General features: G+C 45.3%; 1 protein-coding gene across 1 annotated transcript in view; it reads right to left on the reverse strand.

The window, feature by feature from the left end:
• Positions 1 to 17129, reverse strand: part of LOC309556008 (histone deacetylase 9-like) — a 903604-nt gene that overhangs the window by 377689 nt on the left and 508786 nt on the right. The window lies entirely within an intron of this gene.

A 17129-nucleotide genomic window follows, 5' to 3' on the forward strand; every position in this document is an offset into this window, starting at 1 on the left:
ACCTGGAACTGAGTTTGGCACAGTCCCTGACACTCCAACTCCACTTTTGCAGACAGAGATGGAGCGTAGTGTGACGTCATCACGTGGCCATCTTGGATTACGGTCGAGTGCCGACAACTGTCATTATATGTGTTTACACCTAGCACTGGCCAGAGTGCTTTATTTGTAAGTGCAATACTTTTTCCTGATAAATTAAATAATCCTTTTAGAGAGAACGTCGAATCTGGAATGCCATTCCCTGAAGGGGTAACAGTGTGTTTTGACCCTACTGGTGATAGAGGTCATAACTGTGAGGTGAGCGGCCAGTTTGCACAGTGGTGGAGAGTGAGACACAAGACACTTGGACTTTGCACGAGTGGTGGAGACACAAGACACTTGGAATTTTCATGAATGGTGGAGACACAAGACATTTGAAATTTGCATGGGTGGTGGAGACAAAAGACACTTGGAATGTGCACAAGTGGTGGAGACACAAGACACTTGGAATTTGCATAGGTGGTGGAGACACAAGACATTTGGAATGTGCACAGGTGGTGGAGACATAAGACACTTGGAATATGTACGGGTGGTGGGGACACAAGACACTTGGAATCTGCATGGGTGGTGGAGACACAAGACACTTGGAATCTGCACGAGTGGTGGAGACACAAGACATTTGGAATTTGCACAGGTGGTGGAGACATAAGAATCTTGGAATTTGCACGAGTGGTGGAAACACAAGACATTTGGAATTTGCAGGGTGGTCAAGACACAAGACACTTGGAATTTGCATGGGTGGTGGGGACACAAGACATTTAGAATTTGCACAGGTGGTGGAGACACAAGACATTTAGAATTTGCACAGGTGGTGGAGACACAAGATATTTGGAATTTGCACGGGTGGTGGAGACACAAGACATTTGGAATTTGCACGGGTGGTGGAGACACAAGACACTTGGAATTTGGATGGGTGGTGGAGACACAAGACATTTGGAGTTTGCACAGGTGGTGGAGACACAAAACACTTGGAATTTGCACGGTGGTGGAGACACAAGACATTTGGAATTTGCACAGGTGGTGGAGACACAAGACACTTGGAATTTGCACGGGTGGTGGAGACACAAGACACTTGGAATTTGCACGAGTGGTGAAGCCTAGTGTTGAGCGAACACGGACTGTATTATTCGTGTTCGTACCGAATAATTGGATTTTTTTTACCCGAACACGGACACGGACACTTTACTGTATGTTCGGGTAAAAATCCGTGTTCGGTCGTTTTATTTCCGGGTTTTGCATGCTTTGGCGCTCTTTTCATGGCGGGCTTTCAACAGCCAATCAACAATCGTTTAACTGGTGTGCCTTAAGCCATCCCAGCCATGCCTGCAAATGTCTTAGTAGCTGTGATTGGCCGTCTGAAGCATGTGACCAAGTCTTTATAAGTTCGAGGCAGCCGCCGCAGCAGCGTCATTCTGCTGCTTAGCTAAGGGACAGAGCACACATCAATGTGCTGGCTGCTGATTAGGGAAAGATAGGCAGGAAAAAACCATTTGTGTCCGGATAGAATTGAGGGACAGGTCGGAGTGTTTAGGCAGGGCGAGTTGTAGGCATTTTAGGGATAGAGTCTGCTGAATTATAGGGTCAGTGTCTTCTACAAACTACAATCGATATTGCTGTGTGGGGGGTGGGGTGAATCTGCACTCAATCCTGATCTACGATCTCTTCTCAATCCTGTTAGGGACAGAGTCTGCTGAATTTTAGGGAAACTGTGTTCTACAAACTACAATCGATATTGCTGTGTGGTGTGGGATTGGAGATAGGCAGGTGTCAGTGATCCACATCCATTTTTCTGTGTGTGAGCTGCAGTGAACACAATCTTTTTGGGCTGCAGTGAACACAATCTTTTTGGGCTGCAGTGAACACAATCTTTTTGGGCTGCAGTGAACACAATCTTTTTGGGCTGCAGTGAACACAATCTTTTTGGGGTGCAGTGAACAAAATCTTTTTGGGGTGCAGTGAACACAATCCTTTTTGGTGTGCAGTGAACACAATCTTTGTGGGGTGCAGTGAACAAAATCCTTTGTGGGGTGCAGTGAACACAATCTTTTTGGGGTGCAGTGAACAAAATCCTTTTTGGGGTGCAGTGAACAACATCCTTTTTGGGGTGCAGTGAACACAATCTTTTTGGGGTGCAGTGAACAAAATCCTTTGTGGGGTGCAGTGAACACAATCTTTTTGGGGTGCAGTGAACACAATCTTTTTGGGGTGGAGTGAACAACATCCTTTTTGGGGTGCAGTGAACAAAATCCTTTTTGGGGTGCAGTGAACAAAATCATTTTTGGGGTGCAGTGAACACAATCTTTTTGGGGTGCAGTGAACACAATCTTTGTGGGGTGCAGTGAACACAATCTTTTTGGGGTGGAGTGAACAACATCCTTTTTGGGGTGCAGTGAACAACATCCTTTTTGGGGTGCAGTGAACACAATCTTTTTGGGGTGCAGTGAACACAATCTTTGTGGGGTACAGTGAACAGAATCTTTGTGGGGTGCAGTGAACACAATCTTTGGGGGGTACAGTGAACACAATCTTTTTGGGGTGCAGTGAACACAATCTTTGTGGGGTGCAGTGAACACAATCTTTTTGGGGTGGAGTGAACAAAATCATTTTTGGGGTGCAGTGAACAACATCCTTTTTGGGGTGCAGTGATCAAAATCCTTTTTGGGGTGCAGTGAACACAATCTTTTTGGGGTGCAGTGAACAAAATCCTTTGTGGGGTGCAGTGAACAGAATCTTTGTGGGGTGCAGTGAACACAATCTTTGGGGGGGTACAGTGAACACAATCTTTTTGGGGTGCAGTGAACACAATCTTTGTGGGGTACAGTGAACAGAATCTTTGTGGGGTGCAGTGAACACAATCTTTGGGGGGTACAGTGAACACAATCTTTTTGGGGTGCAGTGAACACAATCTTTGGGGGGTACAGTGAACACAATCTTTTTGGGGTGCAGTGAACACAATCTTTGTGGGGTGCAGTGAACACAATCTTTGGGGGGGTACAGTGAACACAATCTTTTTGGGGTGCAGTGAACAACATCCTTTTAGGGTGCAGTGAACACAATCTTTGTGGGGTGCAGTGAACAACATCCTTTTAGGGTGCAGTGAACACAATCTTTGTGGGGTACAGTGAACAGAATCTTTGTGGGGTGCAGTGAACACAATCTTTGGGGGGTACAGTGAACACAATCTTTGTGAGGTGCAGTGAACACAATCTTTGTGGGGTGCAGTGAACACAATCATTGTGGGGTGCAGTGAACTCAATCTTTGTGGGGTACAGTGAACACAATCTCATACTTCTGAAGATTTGAGGGTGCTGCCTGTTCCATACTCCCCCTACTCCTCATCTAGCCTTTTAGGGGTACAAACAATAGTAATTGGGGCCTAGTGTGGTTGTGTACGTGTGATATACATACACTTTTTTTGGATCATATTTTCTATTCCGCTATTTAATCAAAAACCTTTGGGGATCAGTTAAATTGGGGGATAGTCTGTGTTGGTACGTGTGAGAGAGATCCACCTTTCCAAGTTGTTGGGGTTCATCTCATACTTCTGAAGGTTTGAGGGTGCTGCCTGTTCCATACTCCCCCTACTCCTAGCCTTTTAGGGGTACAAACAATAGTAATTGGGGCCTAGTGTGGTTGTGTACGTGTGATATACATACACTTTTTTTGGATCATATTTTCTATTCCGCTATTTAATCAAAAACCTTTGGGGATCAGTTAAATTGGGGGATAGTCTGTGTTGGTACGTGTGAGAGAGATCCACCTTTCCAAGTTGTTGGGGTTCATCTCATACTTCTGAAGGTTTGAGGGTGCTGCCTGTTCCATACTCCCCCTACTCCTAGCCTTTTAGGGGTACAAACAATAGTAATTGGGGCCTAGTGTGGTTGTGTACGTGTGATATACATACACTTTTTTTGGATCATATTTTCTATTCCGCTATTTAATCAAAAACCTTTGGGGATCAGTTAAATTGGGGGATAGTCTGTGTTGGTACGTGTGAGAGAGATCCACCTTTCCAAGTTGTTGGGGTTCATCTCATACTTCTGAAGGTTTGAGGGTGCTGCCTGTTCCATACTCCCCCTACTCCTCATCTAGCCTTTTAGGGGTACAAACAATAGTAATTGGGGCCCAGTGTGGTTGTGTACGTGTGATATACATACACTTTTTTTGGATCATATTTTCTATTCCGCTATTTAATCAAAAACCTTTGGGGATCAGTTAAATTGGGGGATAGTCTGTGTTGGTACGTGTGAGAGAGATCCACCTTTCCAAGTTGTTGGGGTTCATCTCATACTTCTGAAGGTTTGAGGGTGCTGCCTGTTCCATACCCCCCCTACTCCTCATCTAGCCTTTTAGGGGTACAAACAATAGTAATTGGGGCCTAGTGTGGTTGTGTACGTGTGATATACATACACTTTTTTTGGATCATATTTTCTATTCCGCTATTTAATCAAAAACCTTTGGGGATCAGTTAAATTGGGGGATAGTCTGTGTTGGTACGTGTGAGAGAGATCCACCTTTCCAAGTTTTTGGGGTTCATCTCATACTTCTGAAGATTTGAGGGTGCTGCCTGTTCCATACCCCCCCTACTCCTCATCTAGCCTTTTAGGGGTACAAACAATAGTAATTGGGGCCTAGTGTGGTTGTGTACGTGTGATATACATACACTTTTTTTGGATCATATTTTCTATTCCGCTATTTAATCAAAAACCTTTGGGGATCAGTTAAATTGGGGGATAGTCTGTGTTGGTACGTGTGAGAGAGATCCACCTTTCCAAGTTGTTGGGGTTTATCTCATACTTCTGAAGGTTTGAGGGTGCTGCCTGTTCCATACTCCCCCTACTCCTCATCTAGCCTTTTAGGGGTACAAACAATAGTAATTGGGGCCCAGTGTGGTTGTGTACGTGTGATATACATACACTTTTTTTGGATCATATTTTCTATTCCGCTATTTAATCAAAAACCTTTGGGGATCAGTTAAATTGGGGGATAGTCTGTGTTGGTACGTGTGAGAGAGATCCACCTTTCCAAGTTGTTGGGGTTCATCTCATACTTCTGAAGGTTTGAGGGTGCTGCCTGTTCCATACTCCCCCTACTCCTAGCCTTTTAGGGGTACAAACAATAGTAATTGGGGCCTAGTGTGGTTGTGTACGTGTGATATACATACACTTTTTTTGGATCATATTTTCTATTCCGCTATTTAATCAAAAACCTTTGGGGATCAGTTAAATTGGGGGATAGTCTGTGTTGGTACGTGTGAGAGAGATCCACCTTTCCAAGTTGTTGGGGTTCATCTCATACTTCTGAAGGTTTGAGGGTGCTGCCTGTTCCATACTCCCCCTACTCCTCATCTAGCCTTTTAGGGGTACAAACAATAGTAATTGGGGCCCAGTGTGGTTGTGTACGTGTGATATACATACACTTTTTTTGGATCATATTTTCTATTCCGCTATTTAATCAAAAACCTTTGGGGATCAGTTAAATTGGGGGATAGTCTGTGTTGGTACGTGTGAGAGAGATCCACCTTTCCAAGTTGTTGGGGTTCATCTCATACTTCTGAAGGTTTGAGGGTGCTGCCTGTTCCATACTCCCCCTACTCCTCATCTAGCCTTTTAGGGGTACAAACAATAGTAATTGGGGCCTAGTGTGGTTGTGTACGTGTGATATACATACACTTTTTTTGGATCATATTTTCTATTCCGCTATTTAATCAAAAACCTTTGGGGATCAGTTAAATTGGGGGATAGTCTGTGTTGGTACGTGTGAGAGAGATCCACCTTTCCAAGTTGTTGGGGTTCATCTCATACTTCTGAAGGTTTGAGGGTGCTGCCTGTTCCATACTCCCCCTACTCCTAGCCTTTTAGGGGTACAAACAATAGTAATTGGGGCCTAGTGTGGTTGTGTACGTGTGATATACATACACTTTTTTTGGATCATATTTTCTATTCCGCTATTTAATCAAAAACCTTTGGGGATCAGTTAAATTGGGGGATAGTCTGTGTTGGTACGTGTGAGAGAGATCCACCTTTCCAAGTTGTTGGGGTTCATCTCATACTTCTGAAGGTTTGAGGGTGCTGCCTGTTCCATACTCCCCCTACTCCTCATCTAGCCTTTTAGGGGTACAAACAATAGTAATTGGGGCCCAGTGTGGTTGTGTACGTGTGATATACATACACTTTTTTTGGATCATATTTTCTATTCCGCTATTTAATCAAAAACCTTTGGGGATCAGTTAAATTGGGGGATAGTCTGTGTTGGTACGTGTGAGAGAGATCCACCTTTCCAAGTTGTTGGGGTTCATCTCATACTTCTGAAGGTTTGAGGGTGCTGCCTGTTCCATACTCCCCCTACTCCTAGCCTTTTAGGGGTACAAACAATAGTAATTGGGGCCTAGTGTGGTTGTGTACGTGTGATATACATACACTTTTTTTGGATCATATTTTCTATTCCGCTATTTAATCAAAAACCTTTGGGGATCAGTTAAATTGGGGGATAGTCTGTGTTGGTACGTGTGAGAGAGATCCACCTTTCCAAGTTGTTGGGGTTCATCTCATACTTCTGAAGATTTGAGGGTGCTGCCTGTTCCATACCCCCCCCTACTCCTCATCTAGCCTTTTAGGGGTACAAACAATAGTAATTGGGGCCTAGTGTGGTTGTGTACGTGTGATATACATACACTTTTTTTGGATCATATTTTCTATTCCGCTATTTAATCAAAAACCTTTGGGGATCAGTTAAATTGGGGGATAGTCTGTGTTGGTACGTGTGAGAGAGATCCACCTTTCCAAGTTGTTGGGGTTCATCTCATACTTCTGAAGGTTTGAGGGTGCTGCCTGTTCCATACTCCCCCTACTCCTCATCTAGCCTTTTAGGGGTACAAACAATAGTAATTGGGGCCCAGTGTGGTTGTGTACGTGTGATATACATACACTTTTTTTGGATCATATTTTCTATTCCGCTATTTAATCAAAAACCTTTGGGGATCAGTTAAATTGGGGGATAGTCTGTGTTGGTACGTGTGAGAGAGATCCACCTTTCCAAGTTGTTGGGGTTCATCTCATACTTCTGAAGGTTTGAGGGTGCTGCCTGTTCCATACCCCCCCTACTCCTCATCTAGCCTTTTAGGGGTACAAACAATAGTAATTGGGGCCTAGTGTGGTTGTGTACGTGTGATATACATACACTTTTTTTGGATCATATTTTCTATTCCGCTATTTAATCAAAAACCTTTGGGGATCAGTTAAATTGGGGGATAGTCTGTGTTGGTACGTGTGAGAGAGATCCACCTTTCCAAGTTGTTGGGGTTCATCTCATACTTCTGAAGGTTTGAGGGTGCTGCCTGTTCCATACCCCCCCTACTCCTCATCTAGCCTTTTAGGGGTACAAACAATCGTAATTGGGGCCTAGTGTGGTTGTGTACGTGTGATATACATACACTTTTTTTGGATCATATTTTCTATTCCGCTATTTAATCAAAAACCTTTGGGGATCAGTTAAATTGGGGGATAGTCTGTGTTGGTACGTGTGAGAGAGATCCACCTTTCCAAGTTTTTGGGGTTCATCTCATACTTCTGAAGATTTGAGGGTGCTGCCTGTTCCATACTCCTCCTCCTACTGCTCAACCATCCTTTTAGGGGTACAAACAATAGTAGTTGGGGCCTAGTGTGGTGGTGTACGTGCGAGATACATACACTTTCTTTTTGATCATATTTTCTATTCCGCTATTCAATTAAAACCTTTGGGGATCAATTCAATTGCGAGATAGTCTGTGTCGGTACGTGTGAGATCCACCTTTCCAAGTTGTTGGGGTTCATCTCATACTTCTGAAGATTTGAGGGTGCTGCCTGTTCCATACTCCTGCTCCTACTGCTCAACCATCCTTTTAGGGGTACAAACAATAGTAATTGGGGCCTAGTGTGGTTGTGTACGTGCGAGATACATACACTTTTTTTGATCATATTTCCTATTCCGCTATTCAATAGAAACCTTTGAGGATCAATTGAATTGCGGGATAGTCTGTGTCGGTACGTGTGAGATCCACCTTTCCAAGTTTTTGGGGTTCATCTCATACTTCTGAAGATTTGAGGGTGCTGCCTGTTCCATACTCCTCCTCCTACTCCTCATCCATCCTTTTAGGGGTACAAACAATAGTAATTGGGGCCTAGTGTGGTTGTGTACGTGCGAGATACATACACTTTTTTTGATCATATTTCCTATTCCGCTATTCAATAAAAACCTTTGAGGATCAATTGAATTGCGGGATAGTCTGTGTCGGTACGTGTGAGATCCACCTTTCCAAGTTTTTGGGGTTCATCTCATACTTCTGAAGATTTGAGGGTGCTGTCTGTTCCATACTCCTCCTACTCCTCATCCATCCTTTTAGGGGTAGAAACAATAGTAATTGGGGCCTAGTGTGGTTTTGTACGTGCGAGATACATACACTTTTTTGGATCATATTTCCTATTCCGCTATTCAATAAAAACCTTTCTAGGGCAAGATCTTAAATTACAGAAATATGAGGAGACCGTCAAATAAGGGCCGTGGCCTGGGTCGTGGTGCTGCTGGTAGAGCTCCTGTTGCAAGGAGAGGACGTGGTCGATCTGTGCCAGCTACACGCACAAGTGAAACACCTTCCTCAAGTGTGAGTAGGCGACAGAACCTGCATCAGTATTTGGTAGGGCATCAAACGCCCCTAGAAGTGATGAGGCCAGAACAAGTTGAGGCGATAGTAGATTGGTTTGCTGCTGACAGTGCCTCCAGTTCCTTCACATTGTCTCCCACCCAGTCTACTGCAGAAAGGTCAGAGTTGGCACCTGCAGCCAATGTCCAACCGTCTTTCACCTCACCCCCTTGCAAATCAGGCCAGCAGTCTGAGCCCCAAGCCATACAGCAGTCTCTTATTCTTTTTGAGGACTCTGTCAGCAGGGTTTCCCAGGGCCATCCACCTAGCCCTGCCCCAGAAGTGGAAGAGATTGAGTGCAGCGATGCCCAACCACTTATTTCTCAAGATGAGTACATGCAAGGATCATCGCAGCACGTCTTCGATGATGACGAAACGCAGGTGCCAACTGCTGCGGCGTTCAGCATTGTGGAGACCGACAAGGAGGGCAGGGGTGAAGACTGGGTGGAAGATGATGTGGAGGACGATGAGGTCCTCGACCCCACATGGAATGAACGTCATGCAGGTGACCTGAGTAGTTTGGAGGAAGAGGCGGTGGTCGCACAGAGCCACCAGCACAGCAGAAGAGGGAGCAGGGTGCAGAAGCGGAGCGGCCGTGCCCTAGACACTACGCCCGCTACTGCCCAACGCAGCAAGGGAACGAGCGCACCAAAGTCAGCTCAAAGGAGTTCTCTAGCGTGGAAGTTCTTTAGAAAATGTGCTGATGACAGGACACGAGTGGTTTGCACCCTGTGCAATCAGAGCTTGAAGCGAGGCATAAACCTTCTCAACCTGAGCACAACCTGCATGATCAGGAATCTAAGTGCAAAGCACGAGCTGCAGTGGAGTACACACCTTCAAAACCAAGAAACGTCTCTGGCTCATCCTGCTTCCTCTTCTGCTGCAGTCTCGGCCGCTCCAGCCACATCTGTAGTGATACCGGCACCTGCCACCCCGCAAACAGACGATCTGTCAGCAACACCACCACCTGGGTCACCAACAACCATCTCCACAATGTCCCGTGGAAGCGTTCAGCTTTCCATCTCCCAAACACTTGAGAGGAAGAGGAAGTACCCCCCTACCCACCCGCGATCCCTGGCCCTGAATGCCAGCATTTCAAAATTATTGGCCTTTGAAATGCTGTCATTCCGTCTGGTGGAGACGCACAGTTTTAAAAACCTTATGTCGGTGGCTGTCCCACAGTACGTCGTGCCCAGCCGCCACTACTTTTCCAGGCAAGCCATCCCTTCCCTGCACAACCAAGTGGGGGAAAATATCAGGTGTGCACTGCGCAACGCCATCTGTGCCAAGGTCCACCTAACTACGGATACGTGGACCAGTAAGCACGGTCAGGGGCGTTATATCTCCCTAACGGCACACTGGGTAAATGCAGTGGTGGATGGGCCTGAGGCGGATAGCAATTTGGCGCATGTCCTTCCACCACCGAGGATTGCAGGGCGCTTCAGTTTGCCTCCTGTTCCTAACTCCTCCTACTCCGCTTCCTCATCCTCTACCGCCTCCTCATCCGGACAGCGTAACACCTTCACCACCAACTTCAGCACGGCCAGGGGTAAACGACAGCAGGCAGTTTTACAACTTGCCTGTTTGGGGGACAAACCACACACCGCGCAGGAGTTGTGGAGGAGCATGGAACAGCAGACAAATGAGTGGTTGCTGCCAGCGAGCCTCAAGCCCGGCCTGGTGGTGTGCGATAACGGGCGAAATCTCATAGCAGCTCTGGGCCTAGCCGGTTTGACGCACATCCCTTGCCTGGCGCATGTGCTGAATTTGGTGGTGCAGAGGTTCCTTAAAAACTACCCCGATATGTCAGAGCTGCTGCAGAAAGTGCGGGCCGTTTGTGCGCACTTTCGGCGTTCTCACCCTGCTGCTGCTCGCCTGGCAGCGCTGCAGCGTAACTTCGGCCTTCCCGCTCACCGCCTCATATGTGACGTGCCCACAAGGTGGAACTCCACCTTGCACATGCTGGAAAGACTGTGCGAGCAGCAGCAGGCCATAGTGGAGTTTCAGCTGCAGCACGCACGCGTGAGTCGCTCTGCGGAACAGCACCACTTCACCACCAATAACTGGGCCTCCATGCGAGACCTGTGTGCCTTGTTGCGCTGTTTTGAGTACTCCACCAACATGGCCAGTGGCAATGACGCCGTTCTCAGCTTAACTATCCCACTTCTATGCCTCCTTGAAAAAACAATTCGGGCGATGATGGAAGAGGATGTGGCACAGGATGAGGAGGAGGAGGAGGATGAAGAGGTAACATTTCCAAGGCTTTCAGGGCAGTCATTCGCAAGGGGCTCCGAGGGTGGGTTCCTGCACACGCAAACGCCAGGGACGCAATTGTCCAGCAGGGGCACAGTTCTGGAGGATGAGGAGGATGAGGAGGAGGAGGAGCTGGAGGAGGAGATGGAACCATGTTCACAGCAGGGTGGCACCCAGGCCAGCTCATGGCCATCACTGGTGCGTGGCTGGGGGGATACAGAGGACACGGACGATACACCTCCCACAGAGGACAGCCTTTCGTTGCCTCTGGGCAGCCTGGCACACATGAGCGATTACATGCTGCAGTGTCTCCACAACGACCGCCGAGTTGCCCACATTCTAACTTGTGCTGATTACTGGGTGGCCACGCTGCTGGATCCCCGTTACAAGGACAACGTACCGTCCTTAATTCACTCACTGGAGCGCGATCGCAAGATGCGCGAGTACAAGCGCACGCTGGTAGACGCCATGCTGCTGGCATTCCCATCTGACAGCGGGGCCACAGTGGAAGCACAAGGCAGAGGAGGAGGAGGAGGAGGTCGCCAACGCAACCAGGGCACCGCCAGCACCTCAGAAGGCAGGGTTAGCATGGCCGAAATGTGGAAAAGCTTTGTCAGCACGCCACAACAAACAGCAGCACCAGCAGCTCAGATGGAACGTCTTAGCAGGAGGCAGCATTTTACCAACATGGTGGAGCAGTATGTGTGCACACGCCTACATGTAGTGAATGACGGGTCTGCCCCCTTCAACTTCTGGGTCTCCAAATTGGGCACATGGCCTGAGCTTGCCCTTTACGCCTTGGAGGTGCTGGCGTGCCCTGCAGCCAGTGTATTATCTGAACGGGTATTTAGCACGGCTGGGGGCGTTATAACAGACAAGCGCAGCCGCCTGTCCAGAGACAATGTGGACAAGCTCACGTTCATTAAAATGAACCAGGCATGGATCCCACGGGACTTTTCCGTACCTTATGCAGAATAGCAATGGATACCGACCTTACCCACCCATTGTTCCATTTTTGCTCTTTCTCACTCTTTTGGGGTGTACCCTCATTTAAAATTTTTGAAAAGAAGCAGTGTTGGCTACCTCGTCCTCCTCCTCAGGGCCAGATTAATGTAGGGGCTATTGGAGCTGCAGCTCCAGGCCCCTACCTTTTATATAGGCCCCGGGTTGGCCATATTCACTGTTACCGCTCTTCTGTCACTTGTAAACACAGAAGTCTGGCTTCTATGCTCGCTTCCCCAGGCAGCACCCTCAGAACCTCCCCACACAGCGTGAAGGCCGGACAAGGAGGGACAGTTGGCGATGCATGGATGTGTTTATGGGCTTCAGAGACAGCATCCCATGTTGAATTAGGCATGCATGGCTGCACCCTTCCTCCTCTGGGTGCATGGCAAGGCACGGCCCTTAAGGCCCTTCAAAATCCTCAGCACCAAGCCCATGATGCTGTTAATCCGGCCCTGGTCCTCCTCCACCGCCGCTTCCACCTACACCGCCCATAGGTGTGCGCAGCCTATTGCATTAAGGTGTGCACCCCAAAGTTGAAATACACATGCATGTGTTTGCCAGCAGGGAGAGTAATGTATCGGGGCCATGTACCTGTAGGCAAGGAGAAATAGAGCAGAGCAGGTCCCAGGGAGATCTTTCCCATCTCCTCACTGGCAATGCTATGTGCCCTAGGTGATTAGGGTGTGCCCAGGCACACCCAGCACACCCTGTGCGCACGCCTATGTCACCGCCACATCCACCACCACCTCAACCTCCCTCCTACTCCAAATGGGCCTCGTCCTTCAGAGATGAAGAAGAACATTGTTTTATTTTTCTGTTTTTTTTTGTTGTTTTAAGTTATTTCCCTATCCACATTTGTTTGCAGAGCACTTGCCATGCTCTTAATTACGTTTTGCTGCCATTTGCAGCACTCTAGCCCTTTCCTTTGGTGTTTTAGAGCCATTTTAGTGCCTTAAAGTTCGGGTCCCCATTGACTTCAATGGGGTTCGGTGTCCGGGAAAAGTTCGGTAAAAGTCCGGGACACGGACCCGGACTTTTTTTTAAAGTTCGGCCGAACCCGTCGAACACGGACATCTAGGTGTCCGCTCAACCCTAGTGAAGACACAAGACATTTGGAATTTGCAAAGGTGGTGGAGACACAAGACACTTGGACTTTGCACGAGTGGTGGAGACACAAGACACTTGGACTTTGCATGAGTGGTGGAGACAGAAGACACTAAAATTTGCACAGGTGGTGGAGACACAAGACATTTGGAATTTGCACGGGTGGTGGAAACACAAGACATTTGGAATTTGCACGGGTGGTGGAAACACAAGACATTTGGAATTTGCAGGGTGGTCAAGACACAAGACACTTGGAATTTGCACGAGTGGTGGAGACACAAGACACTTGGAATTTGCACGGGTGGTGGGGACACAAGACACTTGGAATTATTAATAACTGATTTGAACACAGCGGTGATTTGGACTTTTAACAGTTTTATTTATTATTCATTTTGCACCTTAATTTGCTTTTTTTTTACTGCACGATTGTTGTGATTATATGCTCTGTTTGCACATTTGTATGAGATAAGTGTGAGTAAGTATTATATATTTTTGGAGTTGTGCTACACTGAATTCATGTTATTGGACATTTAATGCACTAAGTGTGGTGAAATCACTTTTCTAAGTGTTAGGGGGCAACTCCTTCAGTAAACCATTTTGGTTTATTGGTTGCGCTGATTGATCACGTTTTGGTTTTAATTTATAATTATGAAGTAACTTCCATTCATATTCATTTAGCTGCCTCTGAAAAATGATCAATCGCAGATCACTTTTGTGGGGGACAGTAAACTTGTAGCCTGTGTGAACAAGGTCTTGGGGGGATTACATACACTTTAACAAGGTCCTGGTAGGAAAAAAAAAGTCATTAAAAAAAAGAAGTGTATGTATAGCGAAAATTTCCTTTTTATTTTTTTTTGTTGTAGGTAGGGTAGGAAAGAAGGGAATGGTTAAAACCCGTCAGTTTATTTTTTGTGTCTTTATCCAATTGGGTAAATCCCCCTTCATCTTCTGTCTCAAGACGCAATAGGACATGTCCAGAAATTACAACAAAGTAAAAGGTAATTTCCCTCTTAGAAGATTTACTCTTGCCTCTTGTTCATGTGACAATTTTAGAATGTGCTGCAGTTTCAAATGTGGAGTTTGCGCGAGCGCAGCAGCCATTTATTTGAACGTGCTGCTGTGCCTGCATCTCATGCAGGAAAAAGGTTCCTGCATCTTTTTTAAGCCACAGCCGGAGGAAAATCACACGATGCATTTGCACCATGTGATTTCCCACAACCTAAAATGCACTGCGGTTTCAGATGTGTGAGGGTGCTATTAGGATAAATGTCCCCCGTCTGCAAAGGAGCAGCACAGATTGGCTGTGAGTGCAGGAACAGGTGTGATCTAATTGCTGTCCCACACCTGCAACCACCTGCACAAGTGTGAACTCAGCCTTAGACACAATGGTCGCCAGGATAAATACAGAGGGGTAATCTACCTAGTGAGGACACAGACAGTAATCAAATCCTCAAATAGACATTTCAACCCTTTCCGACCAACCCTATGTATATATGCAGCCTCACGGATGTGGGTGTTTTTTCCGTGGGCCGCATATATGAGTATCTACCTTTGTTCTGGGAGCGCGCCGCAGGGCGCATTCTCAGCACAGGGACTGGGCTCTGACTGAGAGCCCCGGATCTTGTACTAACTATCAGGGCCCGAGACTCCAGATTCTGGGTCACGTGATTACTGTGATAGCCTCTAATTGGCTATCACAGTAATCAGTCACTGTGAGTCCACCCCCTGTGTTTATTTCCTCTTCTGAATGAAGAGGAAGATACACTGGATCTTTCTCTTTTTGCAGGAGTGGAAAATATATGCAAACAAGTGTGTGTAAAAAATCAATAAATAAATAAAAAAATGTAAAAAAAAAAGAATAATAATAAAAAAAAAATAAAACAGCAAGATCCTGGTTTGCCAGGGTTAGTGTTAGGGTCAAAGGTCACATTCAGGGTCAAAGGTCATGGTCAGCATATTTTGTGTAGAATTAAAAAAAAAAAAACATTTTTTAAAATTAGTATTAGAGTCAGTTAGTGTCAGTGTGTTTTAGGAAGGATAAAAAAAATCAAAATGAGTTCCCCTTTGGGGGTGTGGGGGTCCGGGAAGCCCCGCCGATGTATAGTTTTAGCCTTACCGTCCTGGCTTTTACCGTTTAGGCGGCCACTTCAAGTGCCTGACCCTTCAGTTCTGTTCCCATTCACCTACAGTTTCCACGGGGGGGTTTCTCTTCTTCTTTTTTTTTTGTTTTCTACAATAACCGGTGTCATAGACACACCTGGGTTTCTGTGTAATCTTGTGCTGATTTCTGTATTTCTAATTGTATGCCATGACTGTATTTTGCTTATTTCCAGGCATTTTCCTGTATGCCTTTCATGTTTTTGCTCCATGTATGATGTTATATTTCAATAAAATGTTTTGGATAAAAAAAAAAATTCAAAATGTGCCCCATTGTTTTTGGGCCCTACTACCGGTACAAACAACAGTTAACATACACATATGTGGTATTGTGGCAATCATCAGAAGCAGGAGAATTTTTTTTTGTTATTTGGTGGTAAATTATGACAATAGCTAGAAATGTACAGCTAAATGTATTGTTTTATTAATATATTTTTTTTTTTTATATATATATATTTTGAGTTTTCCTTTGATAATAAAAAAATATATAATTCAGAAGATATCCAGTACCATGTACCACCAAATGAAAGCCCAATTTGTACAGTTTTAGTAACACATGTAAAAGTTGCAAAATTGTGCTTAGGCATTAACATTTGATTTACCCTTAGGTGGGAAGGTGTTACAGAGGCGCTGAGTTTTTAATGTTTATTTATGTGATCAAACACATGTTTTCAAACCAGCTTACTGGTTTCCATAAGCAGGCTCCCAACATTGTTATATGATAAAATTACAAATAATTAAAAGCATCTTGGACTCTTTCACCTATTGGTTTGGTACCCTTTTCTATATGCCTGTGTTTTGAACAATGAAAACTTGGCAAGGGTTCCAGTTTTTTTATACTTTACCAAATCCAAAAATGGCATTTGACTTTACCTGTCAGTGGCTATTTTTTTATCAAATTGGACAAAGTTTTCCCTTTATCAATTCCAATTGGGTGGTAATATACCATGGTTGTGAACTAGATGGGAGCTGGCTGCAATAATATCTGCCATAGTGTCTGCTTTGTCTGCCTGACAGTGAGTGCTTTTACTTATTGCGTTCATAGTTTTGTTATGGACTCTCTATGTGCTATCTCTGCTTTTTAACCCTTTTTCCTGAATAAACAGTTTTACATACAGTACTGTATATGGATTGGTTTCTCTCTTATTTGTGATCTACACACCAATTAATTTCTCGGCCTATAAAAATATATGTTGGATGGAAATACATTTTCGATTTGAGGAGACTACTGCTGCATTCTACTTGTGCACTTTTTGGACCTTCTATAATCAAGGGGTTTTTATGCTGGTTTTTTTACCAAACATAGGTAGCATAAAACAAATTGGCCGAAAATTTTAAAAAATTTTGATTTTTACATTTTTTGGGGGAGGAATTTCATATAAAAAAATGTGAAAAATATTGTTATTTTTGCAAAATGTACGCTCTTTTTTTGTTTATAGCGCAAAAAGTAAAAATCGCACGGGTGATCAAATACCATCAAAAGAAAGCTCTGTTTGTGGGAAAAAAAGGACGCCAAATTCGTTTAGATACAGCGTCGCACGACCGCGCAATTGTCTGTTAAAGTCACGCAGTGCCGAATCGCAAAATACCCCCTGGTCGTTTAGCAGGAAAATCCTCCGGGGCTTAAGTGGTTAAAGTAGAACTATTTTTTTTTTTTTTCATTTTGGATGGAGTAAAGGAGGATAATAACCTGTCAGGTATTTTTTTTTTTTCATCTGTGTCTGTGTATTTCTCTTCACTTCCTGTCCCATAATCAAAACAGGAAATGAGAGTAAATCCCTGAAAATTAAGGAAATCCTTGGGGCCTCCGAGGACACCTGAACTACGGTCTTCATTGGGAGGTTACTTTTCTGGGACAACCCAAAATTTGGGATTTTCTTTTTCTTTCAAGTAGAGA

Source organism: Pelophylax lessonae (assembly GCF_965119305.1).
Source record: "Pelophylax lessonae genome assembly, chromosome: 5".
NCBI classification, from domain to species: Eukaryota; Metazoa; Chordata; class Amphibia; order Anura; family Ranidae; genus Pelophylax; species Pelophylax lessonae.